Raw genomic sequence first — 22,292 nt, 5'->3', positions numbered from 1 at the left:
ATCGTGGAGCTTCCCCTCGAGCCTGTAAGCCAAAATAAATCTCTTTTTCCCAGAAGCTGCTCTTTGTTGGGTGATTTCTACCAGCAATGTGAACCGGACTGCAACAGTAAAAGACCTGATTGCAATAAGAACTATGGACTGTGAGGTTTGGCTTATGAGGGTGAGAAAAAGCTTTGCCTGGATTGGGCTAGCAGTTTGTGTGAGAAGCTTGCTCTTGTGCCCATGTCGTGAGAAGTTGTGCAGGATTGCTTTGCATAGAAATGAACTGGTGTGTGCAGAGGGATATGGCACAGAAAGAAAAATCTTTGGGTGAACTGTTGCCCATTCAGCTGCAACTGAGAGATTACAACCTTTGAGACTGGGCTACTTGACCTGTGCTGGGTCAAGAAGAAGAATGTAGACTCTTTTGAAGGGGCCTGGGTGCTCAAGGAGTGTCCTTTTCTTCACAGTCTGCTTTATTCCCCCCTGAATTAAGAAATTGGCACCCTACCTGGTATCATGGAGTATAAGAAATGCTGGGAAGAGGGTCATTGAGTTTGCAACACGGTCTTGTGTTTTAGAAATGGCCATGGGCAGTGTGAAGCAGGTTTGCTGGTTGCCTGCATAGAGACCCCATGAGGCCATGAGGATGAACTGTGGCTTGCAGTGGAGACCCAGTGGAGATGCCGGGACCATGAGATGGCTGCTGAGGAGCTGCCAGCCCCAATGAAGTTTCCCAGGACTGTGAGTAGCCTAGCTGGAGGGGCGGAATTGGAATGTCAGAGACATGTTGCTGGTTAGAATTATCAGACTTGAAGATTTGTCACTGGCTATAGTTGCTGCACTTGAAGCTACAGAGTTTGATATCTGCCCTGGTTGTTTTAAATCTTGTATTGGTTGAATGTTTCTTTGCTATGCCCAATGCCATCTTTTGCAGTGTGAATATTTATTCTGTGCCATTATGGGTTTTTTGAGGTTACTTTTTGGTATTGTGGCTCAGTTAAAAGATCTTGAACTATGGGAATGTATGAACATCAATGGAATTGATAAAAACTATGGGGACTTTTAAAGTCAGACTGAATGCATTGTATTTTACATCATGAATGGATATCAGTTTATGGGGGCCAGGGGCAGAATGTGGTGGTTTGGTTTAGGGGTTCCCCCATAAACTTAGGTGTTCTGAATGCTAGGTTCCCAGCTAATGGATATTTGGGAATTAATGCCTTCTGGAGGGAGTGTATTGTTGGGGGCAGGCTTATGGGCTTTATAGCCAGTTTCCCCATGCCAGTGTTTGGCACACCCTCCTGTTGCTGTGTCCCACCTTATGTTGGCCAGGGGGTAATGTCCACCCTCTGCTCATGCCATTGTTTTCCCCTGCCCTTGTGGAGCTTCCCCTCGAGCCTATAAGCCAAAATAAATCTCTTTTTCCCAGAAGCTGCTCTTGGTTGGGTGATTTCTACCAGCAATGTGAACCAGACTGCAACAATAGGTTACTGTGGACAAAGACCAGATTTTTACAGCTTTGCCAGTTATGTTAGGTAAGGATCAGGGTTTCTGTCCTCTAGGAAGGGTGCAAGCTCAATCTAGAGATCTTTCCTGGAGGATGTAACATTCAGGTTTTGGCAAGCTTAGTGACTTTTCCCGCTTTTTGTCAAGGAATAAAAAAAACAAAACAAAACATTAAGTTTGGGGGTTCTTTTGCCCTGACTGCTTAGCTGATTTCCATCTCCTATCATAAGGACACAGGTTCAATTCTCCAATACCCATGTAAGCCAGATGAACAAGGTGGAACATGCATCTGGAGTTCATATGCAGTGAATAGAGGCCCCGGTATGCTTCTCTCTCTCTCTCTCTCTCTCTCTCTCCCATAAATAAATAAAAGTATTTTTAAAAACTTTTTAAGCTGGGTGTGGTGGCGCACACCTTTAATCCCAGCCCTCAGGACGCAGAGGTAGGAGGATTGCCTTATGTTTGAGACCACCCTGAGACTCCATAGTGAATTACAGGTCAGCCTGGGCTAGAGTGAGACACTACCTCAAAGCCCCCCACCCCTGAAAAATAAAAAACTTGTTAAATGTACTTACATTTTGGATTTTTTCAGTGGCTAATGCAAGGTTCATGATAGGGTCTTATTTATTGATTGATAAAATTAAAAAGTGAAAGAGAGTTATTGAGACAGAAATTTAGTTGCAGAGTAGAAAGTGTTGCTGGAGAAAGGGAGAGAGAAGGAAAGCAAAGCAGTCTCAAAGAGAAGGGAGAAACAAAATGGAAATAATTGCCACAGTTATAAAGAACAATCAAAAACTGTCAAATGTGAACTATTCCCTCCCTCCCCCCACCAAGGCATGGTCTCACTCTAGCCCAGGCTGACATGGAACTCACTCTATTAACCAAGTTCAAACTCACAGGGATCTTCCCCTCAACCTAAGAGTTCTGGGATTAAAGATATGACCCACTACACCTGTGTAAATGTGAACTTTTTCTTAGGTAGCAATGAAATCTTGCACAATTTTATAGATTTTCAATATTATTTGGGGATGTCTTCAGTTCTGCAAGGCAGAAAAAGAAATTCATCATTAATTTCACTATCTAATTTAACAACAGATATAGAAGGTCCAGGCTGGTGTAGTGACAACTATATGATCAGGTCCTTAAGTCTCTTTCTGTCTTGTCACTCTACCATAATAGAATTAATTCCTCCTTTTGCCCACACACATCTTCTTCACAGCTGAGCATCTTCCTGCCATCCATCCACACTCCATATAACAAGGAGAGGCTGTGCTATCCTTCTTGTACACTTATATTCTTCTCTGACCTTTTCTCATTCTCCCTGTATCATGGGGAACATGCTCATAACCACACTTCCCAGAATATCTCCAAGGTGATTTTGCTTTATGCTCCCAGGGGAGCACTGGTAGTTAGCAATTCAAGGAGCAGAGAAAGAGCACACATTCTCTGATGGCATCTCTGAATACCAGCTGAGAGAATGAGAGACAATCCCTCATGTGAGAATCACCTCGCTGCAGGCCATCAGTGAGGACTGCTGAGCCTGGCTTTGGCTCATGAAAGCACATATGAATCCAATGTAGTGTGAAGATTCCATCCGCTGTACATTTCAGAAAACTGCTTCTTGCTATCGAACATATTCTTAACACAAATTAAAATAGCCTTTCCAACAAGTATGTAAACACAGTATATAATTATTCATAATTGTTTTCTATCTGTTCTTTAAATTTTATTCTTTTAATTTTTTTTTCTTTTTGGTTTTTTGAGGTAGGGTCTCACTCTAGCCCAGGCTGAACTGGAATTCACTATGGAGTCTCAGGGTGGCCTCAGACTCATGGCAATCCTCCTACCTCTGCCTCCTGAGTGCTAGGATAAAAGGTGTGTGCCACCACACCCGGCTCTTTCTTAAATTTTAAATAAGCATAATAAAAGGGTATGTTTCCTCCATTGCCCTCCCCTCCCTCCCCACCCACCCTATTGTCTAGTCCTCAAGATGCTTGCTGAGTGTGTTGGAATTTTGGGTAGATCCAGGTTAGTTGTGTAGATGAGTGAGACTATGTAGTAATTATCTTTCTGTGATTGGGTGAGTTCACTGAGAATGATCTGTTCCAGGTTCAACCATGTTTCTTCAAATTTCATTGTGTCACTTTTTTCTTACTGCTGTGTAGAATTCCAATGGATAGATATGCCACATTTTAGTTATCCATTCTTCTAGTGATGGACATCTTGGTTGATTCCAGCTCTTAGCTATTATGAATTCAGCTGTATAAACATGGTTGAGAAAATCTCTGGGGACTGAGGCTTGATGGTTTTAGGGTACATGCCCAATAAGGGAATAACTGGGTCTGTTGGTAACTCTATAGTCAGCTTTTTCAGAAGTCTTCCAGTTGCTTTCCAAAGTGGTTGTACCATCTTACATCACCACCAACAGTGGATGAGAGTTGCTATTTCTCCACATCCTCGCCAGCATTTATTTTCATTTGATTTTTTGATGTTTGCTATCCTTACTGGGATAAGGTGGAGACTCATAGTTGTTTTAGTTTGCATTTCCCTGATGATTAGGGATGATGAATATTTTCCTAAGTGTGTATTTGCCATTTGTATTTCTTCCTCTGTGAACTGCCTGTCCAGCTCTTGGCCCCATTTTGTGAGTGGGTTGTTTGATTACTGTTTAGGTTTTTGAGTTCTTTGTAGATTCTAGAGATTAGGCCTCTGTCAGTCGGATAACAAGCAAATATTTTCTTCCATTCTGTGGGTAATCTATTGGCTTTGCTTATTGTATGCTTGTCTGTAAAGAAGCTCTTCAGCTTCATGTGATCCCATTGGTTGAGTGACTGTTTAAGATCATGAGCTACTGGGATTTTGTTCAGGAAGATTTTTTTCCATTCCTATATCATTGAAAGTTCTTCCTATATTTTCTTCCAGTGGTAGCCAAATTTCTGGTCTTATATTGAGGTCTTTGATCCATTTGGGCTTTATTGTTGTGCATGGCAAGATGTGTGGATCAGGTTTCAATTTCCTGCATATGATTATCCAGTTTGTCCAGCACCATTTGTTGAAGATGCTGTCTTTTTTCCAGCTTATATTGTTAGGGCCTTTGTCAAATATCAAGTAGCTGTATTTTCTTGACACATAGTCCTGGTCCTGAATTCTATTTCATTGGTCTATACTCCTGTTTTTATGCCAGTACCATGATGTTTTTATTACTATGGCTTTGTAATATAGCTTTAGATCAGGTATGGTGATGCCCCCACAATTATTTCTTTTGCTGAGGATATGCCTCCATATCCGAGACCTTCTGCCTTTCCATATGAAATTTGAGATCATTTTTTCTATCTCTATGAAGAACAATGTTGGGATTTTAATTGAAACTGCATTAAATCTGTATATTGCCTTTGATAGGACTGCCATCTTTGCAATGTTAATTCTGCCTATCCAAGAGCATGGGAGGTCTTTCCATTTTCTCAAGCCCTCGTCAATTTCTTTTTTGAGTGTTTTTATGTTTTCATTGTATAGATCTTTCATTTCTTTGGTTAATGTTATTCCAAGGTATTTTTGTTGTTGTTGCTATTTAAAATGGGACCATGTCCTTTATTTCTTCCTCTGTATCTTTGGGGGACATAAATGTAGACCCAAACAGCAATGGTACCATAAAATTTTACATCCTAAAAGTCAGACCGAATGGTTGAATTTTCACTAGCTCCTTAGGGGGACCACCTGAGTCACAAGGCACTAGAGAGAGTACAATGAAGACTGACCTTAATCTTCTACAGCCTCTCTCTCTCTCTCTCTCTCTCTCTCTCTCTATCTATCTATCTTTCTCTTTCTTAACTCTAACTTTTTTATATTAGTTATCTTTTTCTTCCTTCTCTTAGTGGGCACTGACCTATAACTCCCAGTACCAGCAGGTGGCTATCATCCACAATGAGCTTTTGATCAGGAGACCTATAAGGCTTTCCTAAATGGAATAACAGATTTCTGTCATAGTACTTGATAACCCACCAAAGGTTAGTGGTAAGACCCTATTGCTGTATATGCAGTTGACATGTAACATGGAGTAACATGGCTGGAAGCTGGGACAGAGTCAGTCCCCAGACAGTCAGTGCATCTAGTGCCAGAAGGTGCTACATGAGTGACTGGGAGAAAATGACCAATATCTGTCCAAGCAACTCATGTTCTGACCTACTTAACAGCGAATAACCTGTTGTGATGCTTGCACAAGTGCAGCAGTGGCACACAACAATGGTGGGAAACCAATGATTCTTGATGTGGCTAACTCACCCACTCAGTGAAATGGGACCCATATGTGGAGCTGGGAAACAAGTCAGAAACATGAGCCTACTCTTCATTATCAAGCTACCACCAATCGTGGGCTACAAGGGGGCCTACACCTATTACATTCTCTATATAAAAAAAAAAAATAAGGGTAATCCCATTTGTCTGGTGCTAACTTTATTCTCTGTTGGAAAATCTAATTCTCTTTTTCAGATAGATGCAGATCTTAGGGAGAGAACCACCCCATCATACCTCAAAAGAGCCCAGGCTAAAACTATGAATAATTGGCAAATCAAGCAAGAGCTCTGTTTTCTTGGTGAACCTGGTACCAGCACAAGGGTGGAGGAGATTGACACAGAGAGCAATCAACTTCTACCAAATCAAACATGCACAGACACAGAAGCTCCCAACACCTCATCACTGATGCAGACCCAAAATGAACCCAACATGGCTCAGGGAAATTTTGTGGAAGAGGAGCAGAAAGAATGTCAGAGCCACATATTGGGTCATGATACGCAGAGACATTTCCTCCTACCCATTACTGCAGGCTAACTCCAGAATGCATGACCCATATACCTCAACAAGGCTGGGCCAGGGGAGGGGTTGGTACATGGAGAATGTTAACAATGGTACCAACTTGACTGAATTCATTGAGTACAAAACTAATTAATAAAAAATTAAATAAAATATTTTTTAAATAAAAAAAGAAATAGATGTTGTGATTAAAAAAAAAATAAAAATAAAATAGTGGGTTTCCTCATGACATTTTCAGTTACATCTATCATTGTAGTTTACATACATTCACCTTCCTCCTCCTTCTGGTTCTTTTCCTTTACCCAGAAAGTACTCTGTTTGATTTCCTGTTACATATGTTTATTATAAATGTGTGAATGTGTATGTACTTAAATCTAGGTTCTGCATGTGAGAGAAAATATGTAATATTAGTGCTTCTCTTTCCCTCTCTCATTACTCATTATGTTTCATGAGGCTCTACTTTTATGACTATATGCTGATATATAGTAATAGTCTCTTCAATGATAGCTGCCATACATGACCACAGGCAATTACAAAGGGGTACTGAGAAATTGAGCCTTGATTTATAACTTCTGTATTCATTCTGTCCCATTTGGGGGTATGAGCCACATTTGACTATGTAATTGCAATTTAAATTTGTCAAAATACAAGAAAAACATTTTAGTTCCTCCATTGTAGCAGCCACATTTCAAGTGATCATGAGGCATGTGCCCAGGAGCAGGTACAGAACATTTCATCACAAAACAGTATTGGAAAGTGCTTCAAACGGGAAGAAAGAAGTGAATACTCCTTCAAACCAGTCACCTGCCAAGCAGTGACTAACAAAGCAAAAATATTCAAACCCTAAATGAGTTACATTTATGTTTGAGATGACTAGTTTTAACTGTAAATGTGACTAGATTTGGGATCACCCAAAGACACACTTCAACCCATGTCTTTGTGAGCATTTCCAAAGATATTTAACTGAGGAGAAAATATTGACAGCACCAACCCATTGGGCTGGGGTCCCAGATTGAATACAAGGGAGAAGGGGAAAGTCAAATGAGCACAGGTTTTTATCTCTCTTTGCTTCCTAATTTAGATACAATGAAAGCGACTGCCTCAGACTCCCACTGCCATGCCTTCCTAACATGGGGAGCAGTTCCAACAGACTGTGAAAACAAATAAACCCCTCTTTGCTTAAATTGCTTTTCTAGGTGCTTTGTCAGAGCAAAATAAAAGTGAGTGCTAGTATAATGTTAAAATATTTTTTGAGACACATACTTCTTTTCACTGACATATTTTATTTTTAAAATGGAAAAGATTATAAATAATGAGTAAATTATAAAAATTGTGACTAATGTAAATTTTTCCAGAGCTCAATGAAGTCACTTAGAAACCTTGATTCCCTACTGTTCCTCCAAAATTCAACTAAAGGCATGAAACAAACAACACAGCAATTTTTTAGAGATTTAATGCCACTTTCTGTGCCAGCTATTTTATAAAATATTAATGAGGACATTTGTGGTGATAAATGTTAATACATTCTCTTGTGTGCATGAGCACTGGCAGATGATTCTTCATAGTGACATTCAGCAATAGAAAGAGTTTATTAAAACAATGTATTCATTTTCAGGGAGCTAAAAATAATACTGAAGCTCCTATCTATAGTTTTTAGTAGTTTTTTACTCATGTTTTAACTTGGAGGTAGATAATATCTTCTGATGGAAAGTAAAACCAGGCACTAAAATCCTAAATCAGAAAATAACCAAATCATGCTTTCTTGGTGATAGTGACATTGCTCAAGTCAAAAAGAATAACAAACATTTTGTAGAGCTTTCATCCATGACTAAGAAACATGGTAATTCATTTCAAATTACTTCTGGATATAATATAAAGCTTAATGTCACTCAATATGCAATATTCAAAGGGAAGAAAGTTGCTGATATAATGGAAATCAATTCTAATTTTCATGCATGCAACCATAAAAACTTAATCTGAATATACTATTTATGTGCTCTTTATTAGTCAACTCAAAAATAAAAGCAGTTTTCAAATTTATTTTTTAACAAATCTGTAAATCATTTAACTGTTGACATGTGTCTAGCAGAGGTGATTTTATGCAAACATTAATTAAATTTGCCTTCTGCCAAGTTGGAGATTTTTCATAATAAGTCTGCTTATGAGTATGTTACTATATGCTTTTCTTTTAGCAGTTAGATAATAAAAAAGGAAGATGCTTGTAGCATTTGAGTAAGATTCAGACTTCCAAACGACTTATTCTCATAAAGCTTCAAAGGTCTATGTTTTATATAGTATGGCTCACTTATTCAGCAAATTCTCATAGGATACCTTCAGTATATGGCTCTATGAACTCTGTATTTTGAAGTGGCTAAGAGGAGTTGAAAACAAAACCCAATGGTATATTTGTAACTGGTTTCAGAAACTCTGTACCCAAATGTTTAAGCTGGGAAAACTTGAGGAAATTTAAAGCAGGACATAAAACTTGCAGAGAATGCCTAATGTTTCTGAGGCAGGTCATAAGGTCTTATTCAAAGAATGCATTTTTTGTACACAAAAGAAGGCATGGACACTCAGAAGAGAAGTTCAAGGAGCAAGCCTGAGTAAGCTCACAGATTATCATTTGATCACAATCTTTCCCCAGACCTTTTCCTACTGTCTGTTCTTCACCAACTCAACGTGTGTGTGTGTGTGTGTGTGTGTGTGTGTGTGTGGTTTAAACAATTTTTTGGTCTTTAAGATATCATGAAGGTCCTTATGTCCATTGGACCATATGTCAAATAAATTTGTATCCTTTTCTCTTGTTAATCTCATTATATTGGGGTCACAGTCATGAACATAAGAAATGATAAAGTAAATTAATCTTCTATAGAGTCCTCCCTCACTTTCAATGTTTGGACATAAGTACTTAATAAAGCTCCCTTTGAAGCTTTAAAGCTGTGTTATTTAAGAGACTTTTGTGCACCTGATTAAGTCTTCTGTGATGGTTAATCATGGTTAACATCTTGACTGCACTGAGAAAAAAATTTTGTAAAGTACACTTCTGGATATGTCTATGTGGATGTGTCCAGAGATGATGATTGGTCAAGTAGGTGAGAGAGACCTGCCCTGAGTGTGCCCCACAACAGATACAACAGAAAATCAGGAGGTGGAAGTTTGCACACAAGGTACCCACATTACTTGAACAGGTGTGACTTTTGCTTTTGCTCTCTCCTGTGGGCATCAGACTCAAGCCTGGTCAGCTTTTGAATCCAGACATGCATCCACAGGTTTCTATACCTTCAGCCTTAACTGGGGCTGGATCATAAGTTCCTCTTACTTGGAAGCTTCCAGATTCTTGGACTGAGCAGTTACTTGTTTCCACATTCCTCCATCATGCAGAAGCACTTGCAGGAATACCAAACATTTGACTATGTAAATCATTCTAATAAACTCTCTCATAATTGTATATGTATTCTATGGGTTATGCTCCTGTGAAGAACCCTAATTTACCCTCAAATCAAGAAGCAATAAAATGTGTGTTCATCTGTGTTATAAACCCCCACACTCTGCATCTCCTCCCTTATTTAGCACACACAGTCTACTCCAGAATCACAAGGCTTCTTTAAACCACTGGCTTTCACAATTCAAGCAGGCAGGGCAACAATGTCTGCATTCTCTGCCTCTTGTTAGAAATGCTGCCTGGGTTCTAGAACTCAGAAACTGTGAGGGTGGGCCCAGAAATCTTGGATTTAAAAAATTGAGCAGGTGATTTTGATGAAGCCTTCCCTGTTTGAAAGTAACACCTGGAATGTGCAGATGCATCAGCTGCAACAAAGATATAATGAAAATAACAAACAAAAGTAAGTTTGTGTAAGAAAAAAATATGTGACTCAGAGTTGTTACAAGAAGTAATAAGATAGTATTTGTAAAGTGACAAAACCATATAATAATTGCCCATTTAAAAACTACCAATATGTAATGCATAACTTTATATTGTATTATTAAAACTCCTTGGGCTGGGGAGATAGCTCAGTGGTTAAAGGCACATGCTTGCACAACCTGTTGGCCTCAGTTCAGTTTCTCCAGTATGCATATAAACCTAGATGCACAAAGAGGTGAAGGTGTCTGGAGTTCATTTGCAGTGGCTGGAAACCTTAGTGTGCCCATACACTCATCTATTATTCATTCTCTCTCTCCTTCTCTCAAATCAATAAATATATTTGCAAAACTTCTTAATTCAATCAATCCTGTATTGTTCATATTTTATCCATGTACAAACTAAGTCTTAAAGAATTTAAATAACTTGGGCTGGAGAGATGGCTTAGCAGTTAAGCGCTTGCCTGTGAAGCCTAAGGACCCCGGTTCGAGGCTCGGTTCCCCAGGTCCCACGTTAGCCAGATGCACAAGGGGGCGCACGCATCCGGAGTTCGTTTGCAAAGGCTGTAAGCCCTGGCACGCCCATTCTCTCTCTCTCTCCCTTTATCTGTCTTTCTCTCTGTGTCTGTCACTCTCAAATAAATAAATAAATAAAATTTTTAAAAAAGGGGGAAGAAAGATGGCCTCTTTAAAAAATAAAAGAATTTAAATAACTTGATGAGTGAGTCAGGATCCTTTCAATTACAAGTATTAGAATCCAATTCAAAATAATAGAAGAATGTATTGATTTGTGTAGCTAAAAATTCCCAAGGCATGGGCTGGAGAGATGGCTTAGCGGCTAAGCGCTTGCCTGTGAAGCCTAAGGACCCCAGTTCAAGGCTCGGTTCCCCAGGTCCCACGTTAGCCAGATGCACAGGGGGGCACATGCGTCTGGAGTTCGTTTGCAGAGGCTGGAAGCCCTGGAGCGCCCATTCTCTCTCTCTCCCTCTATCTGTCTTTCTCTCTGTGTCTGTCACTCTCAAATAAATAAATAAAAATTTAAAAAAAAATTCCCAAGGCATAACTTAAATTATTGTATCAGGACCTGTGGGTAAATTTTCCCCAATGATATGTATGCCTCTTTGTGGGAGAACAACTACATATTCTAGTTGTACCTCCTGACTCCTAGATGGAAAGAAAACTACTCTGGGTTCTCTTGCTAGATTCTGACTTACATGATGTGCCTATCTTTAAGCCTGTGATTTTCATCTGGTGAGGAACATATTGATTAATTGATCTAGATCACATGATTATCTTCCAACAGGGAATGGTGTCAGATCACTTGATCTTCACACTCTTGTAAAAGGAGGAAAACAATATCATAGTTCTATAGTAGAAATGAGCATAAATGGTAAGAATGAAAAGAACTGCATTTACATAGTTATCCAGGTCTGTTAGTTAATTTTCTCATCTCTGACAACATATTCCATAGAAATAATGAGTGTGGGATTTGTTTGGCTCTGGGTGTCAGAGCATGTGTCCATAATGGCAGGGATGGCATGATGAGGTAGTCTATGCCCACTTGCTTGTGCCTGCTGCTTCTCACATCTTGGCCAATCAAGAAGCAGAGCATGTGTGGCCAGAGACAATATAACCAAGGAACTATCCTCAGTTAACTACTTCCCTTGTGTGCTAGAGTCATTTCTAGTTTCCACAACTGCTCAAAATAGCATCACTGGCTGGGGAACAAGCATTTAAAACATGAGCCAATCCAGGACATTTTTGGTTCAAGCCATAACACCAGTTATCACTGGTGAAAGCTGACCTCAAAATGAGCTCTGCCTGGAGAACAGCACTGTTTGCTTGGATATATATTTCCTGTCATGCCTTCCAAAACACTGCTTCTTGAAAGTAAGCTCTTTTGCTATTTACTATGTCCCAATGTGCTGAGTCCTATGAGTGTAAAGTTACAGACGAGACAGGCCTGCCCTAAGGAGCCCATTTAAAGGTAGAGACAGGAGTGAAGAGAAAATGACAGCACAATGATTAAGGTGCTCAAAGCATGTGAGGTTCATTAATGCCAGTTAGAAGTACTTTCTCTATGATCATTAAACAAGGGCTCACACTTCAGAAGTCCATGGTCTCCAACCTTCCTTTGCCATGAAGCAGCAGGGAAGATAATATGTTAGCATAGATTTATCTCCTAGAAGAAGCAGAAAACGTGTCAAGTAATTCTAGTTTGGCTAAGGGAGAAATTGATGTTACAGCTAAATGTTAGGGAAGGTACTGCCATAAACAAAAATAAAAATAAATAATAAAATTAAGGTAAATTAAATGTCTTACAAGTAATGTTTGCAAATCTTGATCTTGAAAGCTGCAAAAGTTTTATTTAAACTATTTTTAAATTTTTTTCATAGACAGGCTAAGACCATTCAAAAAAGAAAATGTTTCATTTTTGGCACTAAGGATGAGATTGTTAATTTAATGTAAAAATTAAATATTGGGTGACAATGGCTTCATGTACTATGCTCAGTTTAAAAGGCAAGATGGCCAGACTCTACTATGTGGCACAGTTTTCATTCAAACACATGTCATGAATTTATAATGGAAATAGACACACAATTGATGAGATGAAGGTAACAGTGTTACTGGCCTACTTTAGAGTTGAATTCTAGGTACAAGGATAGAGATAACACTACTCTATCATTTTATGGAGTGTTAGCTGTTTGTGAGATGATATGCTATAATTCCTAAACTGTTAGCTATTAAACTGTTCATAGAAAACACACAGAGCTTTTGTTCTGGTCTAGAAAATTCTTTAGTAAGAGCAGTACTCTCTCACAAGCACCTGTCAGTGGCATTATTTGTGACAAACTGTTGTGGACATCTGCTAAGGATAGTTTTCTTTTGACTAAAAAGATTCATAAGCTCAACTGACTGCAAAGAAGAATGTACATAATAAAATTTAATAAATAAACTCTGATATTCTTTACACCATATTCTTTAGTCAGAAACAAAAACAAATCTACTTTTATGAACAATGAATAAGAAGTATGAGCAGCAATCAAATAATTGTTCTTTGGGAAAGCATTGTTGTTTTTTTTTTTAAAGAAAGAACATAAATATAAATTAGGTCCCTAATTTTTCTGGTTAAAAAGATAAACCAAAACAAAAACAAGTGTTTTGTTCCAAACAAATCCCTGAATTTGTATGCAAGAGAACTCAGGAAGACAATTTTATTAAATCTCTATCATCTCATTGTCAAAGTTTATAATTGAAGGTGGCTTTCCTAAGGTAAGGATGGCAATCTTAATGTTAGAAGTCATCAAGTGTTGCAAAACTATTTTCACTAAATTGACATTACTTTCTTTTCTTATTCAAAAATGCCTTACCACAGTAAGTTTTACCAATGAATTGCTTACACAGAAAAGCTACTAGTTGATGCATGATTGACCACTCACACATGGCTAATTTAAAAAACCTCCTAAAGCTTTAAATGGTTGAATGTGGTACTAAGATAAAAATTTCAGCTTAAGCATTTTGTAAATGTTCTTACTAAATATGGGTGGTATTTTAAAACTGACATAGATTTATAGGGAAATAAATGGTTGTCATCAATTTTTACTGTGAGGTACAAATCTTACCCAGCCAGAAACCTTTGTATTTAAGATGTTAGCAAATGCATCCCTTATTTAGACAGGAAGGGTTCACGTTCAACTTGCAAATCAAAAAGATTACTCTTACTTTGCTTTGCAAAAAAAATACTGCTTAATTAGTGAAATAAATTCAAATTCAAGCCCTACATAATACTTTCTGCCTTTCTTTGCAGGTATAAATGCTAGACGTATTGACTATCTCTCATTGATGTTCCAAAATGTACAGGGCTCCTTCCTGCTACTTTCTTCAATATTCAGTTGCAATAAGTAGACTTTAATTAGCTTTTGGCAATTTGCTCACTATCATCATAGTACCTATGCCTTCACTTCTCTATTGTTGAAGCTCTTGTTGCTGCCTTCTCATTCTTTATTTATGCTGACTTATCCATACTCAAAAGGCTACTGAAGTCCTGTCTACGTGAGTTACTTATGATATACATTATGCTTAAAAAGCTCAACATAGGTCCTTTACAGCTGGTTAAATTGCTCTTTTCATGGCTTACTTTTCCACATTGTTCACAAACGCTAACCAAGTACAACTTATAAACAGGTCACAGACAAAGTTTACCTTCTTATAGGTTGTAAACATCTACGTAGTAGAAAAAAACATTTTCACTATTAAACTAGGTTCCAGAACACAAAAGGATGTTTAACAGTACAATTAACCTCATGACATTGAAGTATACTATCAAGGTTGTGTTAACAATTTCACAAACATAAAAACAAGAAACGAGGGCTGGAGAGATAGCTTAGTTGTTAAGATACTGGCCTGTGAGGCCCTGGCACACCCATCCTTTCTCTATATATGCCTGTCTCTCTATCTCTTTCTTCCTCCCTCTCTCTGTATCTAATAAATAAATTAAATTTAAACAAACAAGTAATGATAATTCCTTCAGCCTTTATTATATGAATAAAATAAGTTTAGACAACTTAGCTCAATTATAATGAAATCATGCCCAAGCATTTTGACAGGGTGCCCAGGTTTAAATTATGAACATTGATAATGTCCAAGGACTTAACCATTTTCTACAGCCTATTATTCACATATGCCCATTAACACATGAAATGTTGTCTGTTACATTTATTTGTGAGTGTTTTCTGGAAAAAGTGTAGTATTATGTGAAGACTGATTTTCATGCTGGCATTGCATACATCCAAATATTAATGCTGCACAGAGGAACAGAATTAGAGCAACAGAGAGCGTAGTCAAACACTAGCACGCCCCATCCCTTTTTATTGCTTATTTTACTCAGTACTTTAAAAATCAAGTAAAAAAAAATTGTATTCAAACATTTAATTGCCAAAGGAAAAGTAACAGCACGGAAAATACTCAGGGCCTGAATGATATTGTCAAGCCCTAGGTTGGTGCAAAACAGTAGACATTGCTTTTCATACTTATAACCTCACTTCTAAAACTTTTCTCAACCAAGGTTTTCCAAAGTGTACTCACACAAACATGTTTAGGTTGAAATATATACAGATAATACCATGTTCTTTGGGAACTCAAGATTATCCAAATTTAATTTCAGATCTATGGGAAGTATGGAGCTTGCACTTAGCAACTGTGCTACATTTCTACTGGATTATATTAAACAATGCTATATAAACTAGCCTTGGTTTCTGTTGCAGTCAGGTTTGCATTGCTGGTAGAAATCACCCAACCAAAAGCAGCTTGTGGGGGAAAAAAGAGGTTTATTTTGGCTTACATGCTCAAGGGGGAAGCTCCATGATGGCAGGTGAAAATGATGGCATGAGCAGAGGGTGGACGTCACCCCCTGGCCAACATAAGGTGGATCATAGCAACAGAAGAGTGTGCCAAACACTGCCAATGGGAAACTGGCTATAACACCCATAAGCCTGTCCCCAACAATACACCACCTCCAGGAGGCTTTAATTTCCAATTGTCATTGCATTTTATCAGTAGCTACATTTTTTTTTTTTTTTTTGCAAACTGTGCCTATGACAGTCCTGAACAAGAAGGGTTTCCTGTTTAAGCTGCAGTAACTCTTCTGGCTATAGTTCATTGCTCCTTCTGTGGTAGATTTTCACAGTTCCTCTAATGCATTTGGGAGGACTGTCTCAAAGTAACCTGTGCTTTCCTGACAACTCCTTGCTCTCTCGCCTGCTAAGAACTGTAGTCCTTTTCTGCTCTTTTAAAAACCTTCTGCTACCATATTCACCACTTCCACCATCAGATCCATAACCACCACCATAGGGACTGCCAGAGCTTCTTCGACCCAAACTGCCCCCTTCATGGGTCCATAATTTGACTGCTGTTGTCCACTAATATTTCCAAAATCATTGTAGTTCCCACCTCCACCATAGTTACCACCACGAAACTTTCCTTCTTCATTTTAACCATCATAGTCTCCTCCTCCACCACCATATCCATCACCTTGGTTTCCATATCCTTGTCCACCACCACCATATCCTGTTCTACTACCATAATCAGGACCACCACCATAGTTGCCACCATCACCTCCAAATCCATTATGTGCACTATCATTTCCACCATAACTCCCTCTGCTGCCACCACCTCCACTACCTCCACTACAATAGCCACCTCTTCCACCAAAGTTTCTACCATGACCAAAACCACCTGCAAACTTTCACCACAACCCTTAAAGTTACCAGATCCATCTCCATGACTTTTCTGTGTCCTAGCTGACACCATCTCTTGCTTAGAAAGGGCCTTTTTCACTTCACAATTATGCACATCAATAATGTAATATTTCTTAACAATAATTTTATCAACTGTATCATGATCTTTGAAAACTACAGAAGTAAATCCTCTTTTTCTACTCTGCCTGTCTTTCATCACTGCTATGGTTCCAATTTTGTCATAGTTTTCAAAGTAGTCTCTCCGATTATACTCTTCTGTGTCTTCTTTAATAGCATCAACAAAAATTTTCTTCACTGCTAAATGGGCACCAGGATTTGCAGAATCCTCTATAGACACAGCTGTCTTTGGTTCCACTACATGCCCATCAACCTTGTGTAGCTGAGCACATATTGCTGCATCCACCTTTTCTTCAACACACAAGTGAGTCACAAATCCAAAGCCTCTGGAACACTATGGGGCTCTGTCATGACTACACTATCTATGAGTGTGCCCCATTTATTGAAATGTTCTATCAAACTGTCATCTGTAGTTTCAAAGCTCAGACCACCAATAAATAGTTTCCTCAACTGCTGTGATTCTTTTGGATCACGATCCTCCATTTTGAGACTGGACTCACCTCTTCCAACTCGAGTTCAATATGGGACTGACAGCTGGTGGAGTTTTGATGTGTCTCCTATTGTTAATTTCTAGCTTTAAAGCATTTTGGTCTGATATGATGCAGGGAATTTTCTAAATTTATGGAGGCATGCTTTATAGCCTAATATATGGTCTATTTTGAGAAGCTTCCATGGGCTGCTGAGAAGAATGTGTATTCTCTAGAGTTAGAGTGGAAATTTCTATAGATGTTTATTAGATCCAGTTATCTATGGTGTTGTTGAGCTCTATTATTTCCCTGTTGATTTTCTGCTTGGATGATCTGTGTATTGATGATAGTGGAGTATTGTAGTCTCTGACTATGATGGTGTTGGTGTTTGCTTCTGTTTTGTTGTCTAGTCGGTTTTGTTTTATAAACTGTGGTGTACCTGTGTTTGGTGCATACAGATTTATGATTGTGATGTTCTCACATTCGATCATTCCCTTGATGAGTAAGAAGTGGCCTTCTTTGTCCTTTTCGGTTACTTTTTGTTTGAAGTCTATTTTATCAGATATCACTATAGCAACACCCACTTATTTTTTATTTCCATTTGCTTGGGATATCATTTTCCTTCTTTTCACCCTGAGGAGATGTCAATCTTTAGTGGTGAGGTGGGTTTCTTGAAGACAGCAGCTAGAAGGGTCCAGTTTTTTGATGGGTGAGTTCAGACCATTAATATTTAAGATTATTACTATGAGGTTTAAATTAATCCCTGCCATGATAAGGTGTTTTGTGGAGCTTGGTGCTTTCTGTGTTTCCTCCTATTTTGAGCCTTGTCTATTTTTGGTTATTGTTATCTCCCTCCTTTTTGGCTCTTGAGATTAGTTGTTTGACTGTTTTCTGTGGAGTATTCCCTCAAGTATTATCTGTGGTTTTGGCTTTGTGCTCACATAATCATATACTTGACTTTTTACATGGAAAGTTTTCCTTTCACTGTCTATTATGCAAAATACTTTTGCTGGGTAACATACCTTGGGCTGGCAGCCATAGATTTTTAAACATTGAAGTGTTTCATTCCAGGCCCTTCTGGCTTTCATGGTTTCCATTGAGAAAACTGATAACAATTCTGATGGAATTGCCTTTGTATGGTGTGAGTTGTTTCTCTCTCGCTGCCTCTAACACTCTATCTTTGTTTTTGTGGTTAAGAGTTTTAACTATGATGTTCCTCAGAGATTTTCTTCTTTGGTCCTGTCTGTTTGGTATTCTGTGGGCTTCCTGTATCAGGATGGGCCTCTCTTTTGAGAGATTTAGAAAGTTTTCTTCAATAATTTTGTTGAATATGTTCTCTATGCTTCTGGCCTGAATTTCCTCTCCTTCTCATATACCCATTGTTTGGATGTTAGGTTGCTTTAAAGTATCTCACATTTCTCATATTCTGTTCACTTGATTTTTTGAACTTAGTAAAGTTTTGGGCCTCTCCATCAATTTCTTCAGTCTTGTCTTCCAGGTCACAGGTTCTGTCTTCTAAGTGAGTAACTCTGTTAGTGAGGAGTTCTAAAGAGATTTTTATAAGTTCTATTCAATTTTTGTTTTCTGTTGTGTTATTTTGCATTGTGTCTGTCTCTTTTTTTTTTTAATTTATTTATTTGAGAGCGACAGACACAGAGAGAAAGACAGATAGAGGGAGAGAGAGAGAATGGGCGCGCCAGGGCTTCCAGCCACTGCAAACAAACTCCAGACGCGTGCGCCCCCTTATGCATCTGGCTAACGTGGGACCTGGGGAACCGAGCCTCGAACCGGGGTCCATAGGCTTCACAGGCGAGCGCTTAACCGCTAAGCCATCTCTCCAGCCCGTGTCTGTCTCTTTTTAAGGTACAATTTCAAGTTGTGTTCTGATTTTCTTGATGCTTCCTGGAATTCATTCTTACATTTGATCAAGTCTTCATTAAGCTTAATCAATCAGTTATTGAGATCTTCCATGTCTTTACTCAACTTCAATTCATTCATATCTCTTTTAAGATCTCTAATATTTTCTTCCATCACATTAAGCCTACTGTCAAAAACTAAATGCTCTAAGAGACAATTCTGTTAAATTTCATTGATATAATTGTTGGTTTTTGATGGTTTGTTTCCAGTTCAGCAATTTTTTTCATCAGGGTCTCATTGGTTGCAGTTTTTTTCATTTTGGGATTGAATTTCTGTTGATTTCTGTATAGTTTCATCAGGTGCTTGCATTGTGGGGCTAATCATCCTTCTTGTTGGAGATCTCTCAGTTTTTTGATGTTTTTGGCTTTTTTGTTATGGCCTGCCCATCTTGGTAAGATGCTTTATTCTGTTGAAGAAGAAGCAAAGTTTTGTCTTTCTAGGATTTTCAGATGGTGTTCTTTTTAAAATGTGAACTTGATTGATGGGGTTATAACCACATTGCACAGATTGTGGAGATTGTAGGTACATCAAAAGTACCTGGGGAACTGGGAGCTCTGGCGTGCTCACTCCACATACATGTACTCTTCAGCACATGGGGATCACAAGTTGCAGAATCAGAACCCAGGAATCTGAAGAGCCAGAGGCAAGTGGACTGCTCCTCCAGTGGCCTGCACACTGACTCAGAAGAATAGGGGTCTCAATATCCAGTGGCCAATCAGAATATCAGAGTAAAAGACCTGCTTTCATGGCCCTCACACAGGGACCAGGCCTCCCAAAGCCATGTGTAGTGGGACCTACCAGGACCAGAGGACTAGGAGGATCCAGGGAATAGAAGTGTGGCCTACTCACTCCATGTGACAAGGATATCTGAGAATTAGGGACCAGTGGCACTTTCAACAGGAAGGCAGAGCAAGGGGCCTACTTCTGCAGCAAGCTCTCAGGGTCTAGGCAACCCAAAGACAGTCCCCCAAGACAGCTGCTGGGGGACCAGCTATAGATTTTTGTTTTGTTTTGTGGTTTCCAGCTTACTATAAAAGGTAATCAGATGTATTGACTCTACAGGGCATATAAGTTTTACAATAAAAAGATGTCCAGTTAAATCCAGCCTCAATATAGGTAAATATCAAATAAGCACTTGAAAGGAAGGACTTTGTATCTATGCAAAATGCATCCACTTATTTAGTTTCTAAAACTAGACTGTTTTTGTTTAAACTTTAAATTTACAAACTGTTATATGTTTAAAACAGTAAAAGTTCACAATCCTTTATCCACAATATCAAATTTCAATATTGATATGAAAATGATCTGCAAACCCCAACCAGAAAAAAATGAGGGAGGCCACTTATTATTATTAGTTATTTTCATGTATATTTGCATACTTCACTGCAGAAATACTAATGTGTTCGATTTGGAAGTGCTTCTACAGATATCTCAGAGGTCAGGTAATATTGTCTTTCTGTATTTCAATTTGTCTTGTTCCAACTTTCCAGAGCCTCTATACGTACTACTTCCCAAATCTGCTATCATCTGTACTACAGCTCTTGATGCTATAAACTTGCTAATGAACTTGGTTATTAACACTTGATGTTAACATTCAGCAACTTTTCCCTCAGCACACGGCACACATCAGGAATAGTAGTACTTACTGGACTCTTGAAACAGGGAGAAGATAGAAGTCATATACCCATGCTACCATTTGTTCTGAGAAGGGTCCACAAGCCTATTTAATAATTTACCTATAAAACCTGGCATGGTTGGCGCATGCTTATAATTCCAGCCCATGTTATTTAGAAGAAAAGGATTGAAATTCAACCTAGGCTGGACTATGTAAGAACTTGTTAAAAAATACATAAAAATAAAAGAGAGGAAAACAAAGGATTCCAACCCTCTATAACACACAGTAATACCAAATTAATTGGCCCAGAGTATGAATAAAAGATGAAATTTTAGAAACTGTCATGGTAAAACATGTGATAATGCAACTTCAGAATTAGCTGAAATATTCTAATTTGTCAATTGTAGGAAAGGTAAGTTGAAAAACTAGAAGGAATAACAGTACTTGGAGAGAAACGACTAAAAATCAATGAAGGGAATTTTGGAATAAAGGTTATGTGGAATCTGTGCAATTCTAGATATCTTTTGCTCTCTCTGTACCCGTATTCTGAATGGAGACTCACTAATCATCACTTCCTCTCATGCTTTGCTGAAGATTACAAAACTATTTTGTAGGATGAGTTTATTTTAATTAAGAATGGTTATACAAGTGGTAAGTACTATCTTCAATGGGGTCCAAGATAGATATATAGACTTAAATACATTATAAAATTATTCTAACTTCTCAAATCATAATTTCCTACAAGTGATCATTGAATAAATGAATAGAATGCTAATGGCAATTATTGTTAATAGATGTGATAGTGGGGAAGTATTTTGGGGTTAAAAATATTGTGCAGAAAAAAAATCACAGAAGAAAGCTTGGCAGTTTTATAAACAGAAGAGATTATTAATAATTTGTATTTTAACTGGGATATTGCGATTTTGCACTCGTGCATTACTCAGTGGCTCATTTGACGTTCTCTGGTAAAGCCTAAGGCCTTCTTTGTGGTGCCTCTGTGCTCATGTTGTCATTTCAACGCATAGTAACAATCTGTGTGTTATTTGCTTGGTAAAAATATGCCTCAAGAAGGAAATGCTTGGATCATCTTTCTCATATAATAGGAAGGACTCAATAGCAACTTAGTTCCAAAAAAGAAAACATGAGCCCTTGCAAACTGATTTTGGCATTCCATACTTATTAGGTTGCAAACTATTTAAAAGTAAGAACTTTCTTTTTAACTTTAAATTATTTGTGTCAACTAATTTCTGGCAATATAAAAACATTCAATAAGTATTGTTGAATGAGCCAAGATGTAAATGCCTGAAAAAATATAATTGATTATTGATTAATAAAAAAAAGCTCAACCTTATGAGTACAAAACAAAAGACAGTTACAGGAATAATTTAATGGGTCTTAATACATTACCACAATGAGTGAAACATAAAGAACACAGAGAAATTGGTATATTCAAAGTCTAAAAAAATTAAATTGGACTTTGAGAAAAGTATCATTTAAAGAAACATACCATTACATTTTAAATTATTCTTATGGGAGTCTATTCTAAGAAAATAATTCAGTACTTTTTAAAAACATCTATGTAAAAACATAGCTCTTTAAAAATTATATTTAAGAGCCTCCAAATTGCTTTCCATAGTGGTTGTACCATCTTATGTTCCCACCAAGAGTACATGAGAGTTCCTATTTCTTAGCATCCTTGCCAGCATTTGTTTTCATTTGATTTTTTCATGTTTACTTTCTTTACTTGGGTAAGGTGGAACCTCATAG

General features: G+C 38.1%; 1 pseudogene; it reads right to left on the bottom strand.

Annotated features, from left to right (window-relative positions):
• Positions 1–15,866: 15,866 nt before the first annotated feature.
• LOC101601737 lies at positions 15,867–17,009 on the bottom strand (annotated as a pseudogene).
• Positions 17,010–22,292: the final 5,283 nt, after the last annotated feature.

This window comes from Jaculus jaculus, chromosome 10 (assembly GCF_020740685.1).
Source record: "Jaculus jaculus isolate mJacJac1 chromosome 10, mJacJac1.mat.Y.cur, whole genome shotgun sequence".
Classification (NCBI taxonomy): Eukaryota; Metazoa; Chordata; class Mammalia; order Rodentia; family Dipodidae; genus Jaculus; species Jaculus jaculus.
Note: the sequence above shows the minus strand (reverse complement) of the source record. Positions and strands in the feature narration are given on the sequence as shown.